This window comes from Acanthopagrus latus, chromosome 17 (assembly GCF_904848185.1).
Source record: "Acanthopagrus latus isolate v.2019 chromosome 17, fAcaLat1.1, whole genome shotgun sequence".
NCBI lineage: Eukaryota > Metazoa > Chordata > Actinopteri > Spariformes > Sparidae > Acanthopagrus > Acanthopagrus latus.
In genome coordinates this window covers 8,801,271-8,811,818 of record NC_051055.1, presented here as the reverse complement: position 1 = coordinate 8,811,818, position 10,548 = coordinate 8,801,271, and the positions used below count along the sequence as shown (strand labels likewise).

Genomic DNA, 10,548 nt, shown 5'->3' with positions numbered 1-10,548 from the left:
TTGATGCATTCCAAATAAAAACATTTTCAGACTAAATTATTTTATCGAAATTGTCCTCAAATTCTTAAGTGCTCCCTGTTATTTCCAAGAATACCACCGTGGGCCATTTTTCCTAATTTGAGATAGCATTTCTTTTCATTTTCTTTTTTTCTCTGAAGGGACGTTCTGACCCCGTATGATTTCTGTCAGCCGTACTGTAGCCGTGTTTCGGTGGATGACATCACCCATCTCTCCCCCGCACCAATCCATTTACAGTAACTTCACGTTGAGATGCTTTTGATACTCGGCCTGTTCGCGGGTCCACACTGGGACGTTGTGTACAGAAACTTAAATTGATTTGATGCCTAACTCCCTTATCTCTAAATGTTTAGGAACAGAGTAGTTTTTTTTTTATTATGATTTATTACTTCAAAGCCATAAAGTCTCTTGTTGACACAAAAGCAAAGAACTCACTTACTTCTTATCCAGCGTCGTCTATCTCTGAGGCCACCGCCACTCGGCCCAGAGCTGCACTTCCCTTTTACGCGGCTCAAAAAGGCATTTTGATTTTGTTGACAGAGGTTGTGGAAGAAATAATGGAAAAGATAAAAACTCCAATTATGATTTTTTTTTCCTTTTACCCGGCAAAGCTTTGCTTCAGTATGACAGATTGTATGATAAATGACACATTTGGAAGGCAGTTGTTGTTGAAGATGTGACGATTTCTTGAGCGGCAAATACGCAAACTTGACCTTTTTTTTTTCTGAGAGATGCAATTGTTTGCTCCCCTGATGCACTGACTGTTTCTGATGTGGGGGAACGATATAGAGTGGTGGTGAAAAGAACTACATCTCTAGATATTTTCTTTATCTCAATATTCTAAATGTTACACTATCACACGTTCATCGCACACACCGCATGGAGTCAACATCCTACCGTTTTGAGGGGAGCCGATGCAAAAGCTGCCTCCTGCTCTGCTCCGGATTTGTGTACATCGTTTCTGCTGAGACCTAAAGACCAATGTAGCTAAGCTGGAATGGACTAACGCAGCCATTTGACCTTGGGTGGCTTATTTGCTCCAGTGAGACAGCCTAAATATTTACCTGTCATTGTTGATGATACTCCAGGCTTCAATGCCCTTAATGGTTTTGATGGAGAAGCAGGGCTTTGCGGCAGCCGGGTGATGGAATTGCAAAATTAAGAGCAGTGAATTGGGCTATATATTTAGGACACTGCAGGCTTAATTCTGTGTCTTATAATACAACTGCCTTAATCTGTAAAAGACTGGAGCAAGATAGAAGAGTAGCGGGGAATTGCAATGGAAAACAATGTGTCAACTGCCGGAGTTTAACCTTGACAAGGTCTGTGCAGTGGGAGTGGAGTGTGGGAAAGTGCAGGTGTGCAGGTACCAAACACAAACCCTGCTTAGTAGGTTATAATCATACATACATTAGAAATGGAATACTAATACTAACATGTGGTCACAGCTGTATATAAAGATCTGACCTGAGGGAATGTCAGGGGTCCTGATACAACCTCCGCACAACACAGGATGGATTTACATTCTACCCTGTGGGTAGATTGAAGATTGAAATCGGAAGCAAAAATGAAAACCAGTAGTACTGTTTAAAAAAAAAAATATATACATATATGTATATTTTTAAATGATACTACCCAATTGTTTATTGTCCTTTATCCCACAGTTTGGATAAACTGGTGAAAGACTGTGGGACTTTTATTGTGAAGGAGTCACAGGTAACAGGACGTATCTGTAGGGCTGCCCTGACTAAAGACTTCCCTAGTAGACAAACAGTCGTTAGTCCAAGCCTTTAGTCGACTAGCCATCACATGATTACGCTACTGAGAACATTTTTAAATATATATTTCATGAAATGAGCTGCATGTTACAGACAGTGCTCATTAGCATGATTCTCATTGTGTTGAAGAACCAGCAAGGTGGAATTTATGACAACATTGTAGTAATAACAAGCCTCGCTGTTCAAAGTACAAGAATTATAACTTCCAGCTTCACAAAAACAAATAATATGGGACTCCTTGGCTGCTTCATGTCTCTCCTGTCCCCGTCTGAGCCTAAATTCCTTGTCCCAGTGGTCAAAGTCATGGTTGGTCCTTGTTATCAGACTGGCCTCTGTCTGTCTTTGACGTTGTGTACAGTCCTGATCTGAGCCCGGTTCTTCTAGCATCATGGAATGGCTTAAAATTATTTTTGTCACAGCGATAAACGATAGAGATAGAGTCTTCCTGTAAAAAAAATAGCCAGTTTTGGCTTGAAATATCCGCCAGCATCCGTATAAAACACCCATGTTTTGACGACACAGTAGTTGTTGGCTTGTAATAACGCCACCACCTCCCCACCTACAGATGTCAAAGAGGGCTAAAAAGCACATAATGTCAAGGTGATATGCCGCGTTTGGTACAAATGTCAACCTTGGATGCATCAGTGGTTTGCAGTAAACGCTGGCTGCTAACATCAGACGACAGGCAACATAAGACAACATGCTGCACACCTCCAACTTCTCGGCAAAGTAACTCTTCTGCTGAAGACAGATCCAGTTACACCATTTGCTCTTTTGCCACTGGAATTGCTGGTAAAAGGTCAACAATAAGGCCAAGAACAGTAACCCTAACCCTAATCGCAGGTCTTTGACAGGACCACCTGTGGTCCTGACGCCTCGCAACATGAAGGCCGCCTCACTTCTTGCGTGCTGCTTAACGTTGGCAGTGGAAGTTGACCATGAAGTGTGGAATGTTCTAGTTTGTCAGGACTCTGGGCTGTCTGATCTGTCGTCAAATGCCAGCAGGTGCCCAACAGCAGGTAGTCAACAGGGAAAAGCAACAGTCCCCAGGCCCTAACAAGCCTCCTCCTCCTCCTCCTCCTCTTGCTCTTCCTCCTCACTCAGCAGGCTCTGAAGTCTGCTGCTTTGAGTCTCATAGCCACGCACCAGAGGGATTGCTGATCCCCATTTCAGATAATAGCCCTCAATCTCTTATCATTTACAGCTGTCCACCAGTAAACAACAGAACGAAACAAAACAAAAAAAATGATAGAAACAGATGAAAAGGAGGGAGGAAAGTCAAAGACTTTCCCTCCCTCAGAGGTTTCACTCCCTGAGCACCGCTGTTGACCTCCTCATGACGATAGCCATCAAAATCATAACTGTTTACACTGCTGTCACTTCCTTATCCTCACAGCACAAGTTTTCAATTTCAAGATTGATTTGTTTCAGGGCCGTTTATCTTCTCGACAAAGGAGGAGGGAGAAAGCTGCGGCTTTTTTCATTAAACTTTTGATTGCTCCTCAAGCCAAAGCTGCTTCCTCGGGAAGGCAGTGAGACAGAAAGGTTAGCACTAAACTGCCCTTCCACAGCTATTACTACACCATGTTATGTAGAATTGGCCATCGTAGTCCTCATCCAGATGCACAGCACAACATGGCCCATTCAGTGTACCATCTGGCTAATATAATAAGGTAAAGTAATGCATTTTTAACCCTCCCTAATTGGCTAAGTCATTTCATTATTATAAATATTAGGTATCTGTAATGGGGAACACTAATTCCTTTGACTAGACTAAAGATTCCCGCCTTCAAATAAGCATGCTAATCTAATTAGAAAGCTAGCAGAGCCGAACGACTACATTTTCTCATACTTAGCATTGGAGGGCCAGGGCTTTGTGGAGCAGATGTGCTGTGAAATTAATTTCCTCTGGTGTAACCGGAGACGCTCTTCTCACCGTCTCTGTTATGAAATTTCCATTTCACAGATGATAACCTATTATCACTTTATTCAAGGGAAACATGTTAATGGCCAGGAGGAAGATTGAATTATTCATATTTGCTCATTTCTATTCCGCGGCGCGGCCCTGCTCTTTTCATGCACTGAGAGAGGGCTAATGTAAACATGACCAGAATCCTTGTAAATTGGCTTGTAGAGGAGGCTGTTAGCATAGTGCCTGGGGACTGATGCTAGACGGGGATAACAGCTGATATCTGTAAAGTACAGGCTGTGCATGTGCGTGTGTGCGTGTGCCTGAGTGTGTGTGTGTGCGTGTGTGTGTGGGGATAAGAAAAAGAGATGCAGAGTGCATGTGTGTGTGTGTGTGTGTGTGTGTGTGTGTGTGTGAGAGAGAGAGAGAGAGAGACAGAGAGACAGAGAGTGGCTGAATGAATGAGTGAGGGTGTGCACGTGTGGAAATGTGTGTCAACAGTGTAACGGGGGACGCTACCAGCTGGTAATGGAAGCTAATTGGAACAGGGAGCAGTTAGCCACACTGCTAAGTGCGTCACACCGGCCCAACGCATCCGGACTCAGGTGATCCGGATATCAACTTCTATCTTGGACGCACGTTTTCCGTCATTACGTCACAGTTTGTGTTGAAAGAAAGGGCTTGGGCAGCACAACATTGTCAAAGACGTCACTCGTTGGATCTGTAGTGTGAAGTTTTAATCGAACGGGGGTGAAACGTTTCCTCTAGCAGTGTCACGTGAAGGTATCTTATTTATTTCAATGGTTGGCTCAAAGTGCTTCAGTATGGCGGGACAGGAAGGAGCTCATTCACAAATAATGAGCCGTCCCGTCCCGGTGACGTACCCCGCTGCTCATTCACTAAGCAGCTCTGACCCCCATGGGACTCGAGTGTTTTGCATGTATGCGTTTGCATGTGTTTGCAAAGCACCGAGATAAGCCCTAATGCGCATTTATCTGTTAGCACATTTCCGTTTCCTCGAATAAAAAGTAAAAACACATGGTCACATTCTGTTTAATGATGCGTCTGTCATCCAGTTCTTTGTTTGAGCTCAGAAATGTGATGCTGTTGCTGTACCAAAAACAATTTGTTTACCTCTGTTTTCCCACATGCAGTGAGCAGCGCTGGGTCAGCTGGCTTCCATATTTGGTAAGAAAAAATGTATTTATAAATTTATATGTAAATTTGTACAAGTCTGATTAATAAATGCACTTTTTTTCGGTAAAGGTATGCATCATTTTTTTTTTTAGCCATATCAAGATACAGAAGATATATTTTGTTGAGAGAAAGAAAAAGAACTCTGTGACCACTTTGCTGCATGTCAGAGACAGAGTGATGGTGTCTGTCTGAACCATTAAGTCTGCCTTTCAGCCCAGACTGCTTTATGAGAGAAATTAAGCTCAGAGAGGGACATGAGCAGCATGTCTCCCAGAACTTGAATTGAGGCCTGTTCTTACTTTTACAGCCAATAATGAGATTATATTTGAGCTGAGATGTGGGCCATCCTCTTTAGCCATGATAGGGATCATTATAGATGTCTCCCATTTCGAATCCATCTTTCCCATGGGAATCCGCTCTGAGGACATTTACATCGCCTCTGCTTTACATAATGCCTGTGGCGTCATAAGTATTGATTATTAAATCTATGGTGGGTCGCGCATGAAAGCAGACCGGTGTGCATCAGCTTTTTATCAAATGTTTTGCAACTGTCTTTAGTAATCTTAACTCATAATTACTTTAGATGATTCTTAGACTGTGATGAATGTAATAATCAAAGGGGCACAAAGTCATTTTTATATAACAAATTCGGACACTCAGAAAGGTAATATTTAAAATATTGATAAGGTAATGGTTCAAACTCAGAAATATGTGTTATTTCCATAACTAACTAAATAAGCCTTCCTCAGAAGAAAATAGTACATTGTGCACCTTTACTTAATTACAATTAAATATCTTAATAAGTTCATATTTAATAAAATAAAATAAAAATAATTATGATAACTAATGATAATAATAGCACATGCAAATTTCAGAGAGAAGTTTTTGATATGAATCAGGAATATTTGGGTTCACATAGCAGGATCATATGCATGAGAGACAAAATAATATTCACATATTTGACGATCACTAGGTGGCAGTATAGTATACTGTAATTGCATATATGCATATTGCCCCGTTTTCAGGGCCACTCCACCGACACTCGTCCTCCAGTCACACAGAGGTCTCTGATGTGATGTGACCCTGACATTTTCATGGCCTTTACCTCCACTGTAGGAAACGATGTTTATCCCCGCTGCCATCATGACACACGTGCAAAGATCGTATAGAGCCACTGTGTTACCAGATGGGAAGTATTTCCACTTTGATGTTCTAACTTTGCTTTTTTTTTGCACTTAAACAAACATTTTTAGAAACATTTTGACTAATGTGAATGTTTCTCAAATGTGTCCTTTCAATTTCTGCATGTCAGTCACAGGTACATCCTTCATCATCAGAGAAAAACACGTCCCTCCAAATGTGGTGATTTTTAATGTTGAAATAAAAATCTAGAGAAATAAAGCTTTCCTTAAGGGTTGAGAACATTTGAGGAAAAAAATTGTCTGTGAGGTGAGACAACCAATTAAAAAAAAAAACAAAACAAAGCTGTTTTGAAGATTGGATTACTGTTTATCTACGTGTTAACATGGAATTAAGTGGATCCACAAGCAGAGAAGCGTTCTGGTGGACTTTGTCTGTCCCAGGTTCAGTTGAAACTGAGGGGGAGGGGAAAAAAAGGAGAGAAAAAGACAGAAATCGCAATTACTCGTTGGATTAGAATGACTGAAATTCAACAATAAGGGGGCCAAAAAAACTTGTCTATTGAAGTGACTCTCTGACCGCAATCCTTTTTGAGGACCTCTCTATTATACTGCTGCTTAACGCAATCCATAGCAATCCAAATCCTTATCAATATCAATTTACTCATATCAATAAAGATCAGGCTCCCTCTGGATCAGTTCTCACTGGCATCTGTCTGACATTGCAGGCCCCTCATCACCCAGACAACTCCCCCTCCTCATCACACACACACACACACACAAACACAGCAGCCCTTGACTTTGGCGTCAATAAGGCTGACCGTCTTTGTGAGAGTATCGACAGTTATCAAAAAATGCCCTTGATGTAATTTCATGCCTGTCGACACTCGCGGGCCATATGCTAAGGATTATGGGATGCCTGCGTGCCGCATAAGCGCGAGGCACTGCGGAGCTGGGGGGCCCGGGCCCTCGGCCACTTTATGGGAGCCTTTAATGGCCCTCGTTGCCGGAGTTAGAGCCACAATGGCCGAGTACAGCAGAGTGTCCACTGGGGGCTTACCATCAACCTCAGCCGCCGAGCAGCCAGGGAATCCCGCCCCCCCCCACCTCCCGTGTGCGACACTAACTTATCACATTAAAGCGTCCGCGGTGTCACAGCATATGTCGAGCCTCTGTGTTTGAGGCTTTAATGTCGGAAGACTCTCATTTACATTTTCAGAGGTGGCCACAAATGCGCAGTGAAACAGAGGGCAGTGAGCAGGCGGAGAGTGCTCTGGTGAGGCCCTTTATTTAATGCCCGTTTGGTTCCTTTCTTCCGCGGTGTCATTGAGGATGGAGACGGTACGTTATTTTGACTGTAAGTGGAGTTTTCTGCTGCCACAAACAATTTGCGAAAGGCTTGGGAGCTTAAGCACTGCTACCGTACCTCAAGCATGATAGATACGTAGCGTGACGTAGCGGACATGTTAATTGTTTTAATGCTCAGAGGGTTCAAGTTGACCAGTGCTGTATTTCTGAAGTATGATGGATTTGTAATTATGATGCCTGTTTCTACTGAACATTTACTTGTCTTTCACTCAGGTCATGTTTTTCAAATTTGGTGGTTTTGAGTCTTTTCAGGTAAACTGAAGAATTAGACGTTTCTTTATGAAATGAGCTAATTTCTCTCACGTCTCTCAGATTTTTCATGGCGTCCCGGCGGCCAAGGGGCGAACGAGATATCCACAAAAAACTGCAACCTACCTGTCGTGCCTGCATCGTTTTCTCCCTTTATTTCTTGTCATCTCTCCGTTGCGTAATTAATATAGGCCGAACATGTCCATAAATATCAACATATGTAATCCCCCTGCATAGTCTGATAGGTGCCTCATCGCAAACACGGCTGTCTTTCTTTTGATTTTGACAAGCCGATATTGCAAAAGCACGTGATTTTCAGCACAAGTTGCAGCAGATCGCAGCATTTGCGACCTCATTTGTGAGCTTTGGTTCAGATGTGTTAAATGAACGCTTTCAGCTTCAAATATTGCACGTGTATATTCTCATAAATCCTACATTCGTAGTCCTTGTTGGCTTGTGGGATGTTTTATTCCCCTGTGTGACGTATCGTATGCTGCAGAGAGGAATTTCAAAGTACCCCCCAGCTCTATCGTGATGTCTCTGCAGAGCCTTTGGTAGCATCTTATGTGTTTCACAACACCGGCTAAAGACTTTTGCAGTGATTTCTGTATGTTTGCATCCTTTTGTTACCTTGAATCTAATCAGCCCCCCCCCACCTCCACACCGCTTTGTTTTTCTGCTGCCGATGGTAGCCGAAGCGCCTTAGCTGTTTTGTAAGCATGTGCACATCCTGATCTCTCATAATATTAGTTAAAATCAATGTGCTGCTTTTTTAATTATTGCTCATGGTACAAAGCGGGGAAGGCTCATTTAAGGGGGGATCGATATGGGAGAGCGATTGGTAGACGGTGGAGCTGTACATCAGGCGGCTTGATGTGAAAATCATTGGGGCCTGTGCAGGCTGTGGCTCGCGCTGATCATCCTGGTTAGCCCCCCAGCTGGCTGCAGGGCCTGGGTAATGGGTGAACCCTCCGTGAACCAGCATCCTTAGCCTCCACAACACCCCTCGGAGCTGCACACCGTCTCACACCGCCCCAGCCACTATGCAGGGCAGGAATAACACATCATAAACTCTATTACAAATAGAATCAAAAAAAGTAAGGCAGAAAATTCAGGTGCATTTCTCATTCCCCTCTCTTCATCTCTCCATTGATTATCTGTGCCTGGGATTATTCTCCTTTTATTTGGTGCTGTTCTCCTCACTTGTGTTACTCTTTCCCCTATCCCTAGATACACCAGCGCATTGTTCCTCCATGTGCACTTCTATTATCTCTGCTATCTGTCCCCTGACCGCGACCAGGCCTGACTGGAGGCTTGCGCTACTCTGCTCTGTGGGCTTTAAAGAGGTTAATAACTTGGGCCTGCGGACATTATTTAAGGGTGGCCGGAGGAAATGTAACGCTCCCCTGTTTCTGTTGCTTTAGATCCACCTTTGACCCAGGAATCGTCCCTCCCTCCCCGGCCCCTCATGACAAACACACCCTTATATCCACTACATCCCACTTTCCCCCCTCGCTCTCTTCACACTTACTCCTTCCTCGGTTGTAGCGGAGGGCCAATCCAGACCTCCTTCATCATGCAGTTTGGCCCCTCCGGCACTAAACTGATACAAATGACGTTAATCTCGGAAAGTGTGAACGGCAGCGTTTCACGGCCTCTTACCGTTATTTGTCACCATTTCTGTCTCCAAAATGGCTCCATTTTGCACGGAGATAAAAAAAAAAAAAGTTAAAAGCCCAAATAATTGTTTTCATCATTAGGTCAGTATGCATTCATCATGCAGTTTGTATATCAGCGCCCAGCGGATGATTTATACGGGCTCTTCTGCGACCAATAGGACACCGCCATGAGGGTATCAATCCCTATAAGCACTGATCCAATGTACAATGGAAAGCTGGGTTGCACATTCAATGTTCCCAAACGGACAAAAGGCAGGGGAAAAAAAAAAAAAAAAAAAAAAATGAGGTTACTAAACAGCAGTTAAAAGTAAAAACTATTCAAAACCATCATGTTGTAAGAGAAATGGAGGATGTATGACAAATATATATAAGTTCCAGTGCTCTAATTTTATTTCTTCCTACATGGCACAAAAAAAAAAAAAAAATAGAATTCGTGCAGCTGTTGTTAAAAAAACACATCAGTATTGCTTAAAAATGCATTATGACATTAGCTTAAGGCCCCCTTCCGCAATCACTTAAATCAAATGCCTCTATTTTGACAAGCTACCAGTACGTAATATGTCCAATTAGCATTTAATACTGGTTAAACACAGTGACCCTTCCCTCTATATCACATTCTGAAACACTAATGTAATGGCTGTTCCTCGTTCGGGCCCGCTCTTTCCCCAGATGATCGTTATACATCATCTGCATCATTCACATGCTTGCTTACATACGCACACACTCATTCACTCACACTGAAGGCAGACGGTTTATTCGGGGCATCAATCATCCGTCCATAGGAGCAGTTCATTTACTAATTAAAATCTTTAAAAAAAAAAAGAAGGAGAGAGCAAAATTGACCGAGCACTAAATTCCAAATCGCAAGTTTTGACCGGCGACTGACAGGGCGATCCATGGTGAGATATCAATCAGGGCCGATGCAAATGGCTTTTTATGAACCGGCCTTTTTTTGTCTGATCACCAAGGTCATTTGTTCTGCCTTTAATTCCCCCTCTTAGCATGCTGCATTCAATCATTCAGATTGCGTCGTGTGGAGGATGACTCGCCGCGTCTCTCCCCGTGATGACAAGGCACAAAAGGTAAACAAAGTTGCGATATCAATAAATTACACGCATGCTTAATTTTCCCTGCTTGTCAACGTTGATGCCTGTCAATTTCGAAGGGGGCTCCGTGTGCTTTATTCTAATGAAAGAGGCGGAGGGCACGGC

The 10,548-nt window shown here is 43.1% G+C and overlaps 1 long non-coding RNA gene across 1 annotated transcript; it reads right to left on the bottom strand.

Annotated features, from left to right (window-relative positions):
- Positions 1 to 6,254: 6,254 nt before the first annotated feature.
- LOC119005404 lies at positions 6,255 to 10,092 on the bottom strand. The gene is made up of 2 exons (XR_005070492.1): positions 7,785 to 10,092; positions 6,255 to 6,497 (listed from the first exon to the last, which is right to left on the bottom strand). It is a non-coding gene; the product is annotated as an uncharacterized LOC119005404 (long non-coding RNA).
- Between the last annotated feature and the right edge of the window lie 456 nt (positions 10,093 to 10,548).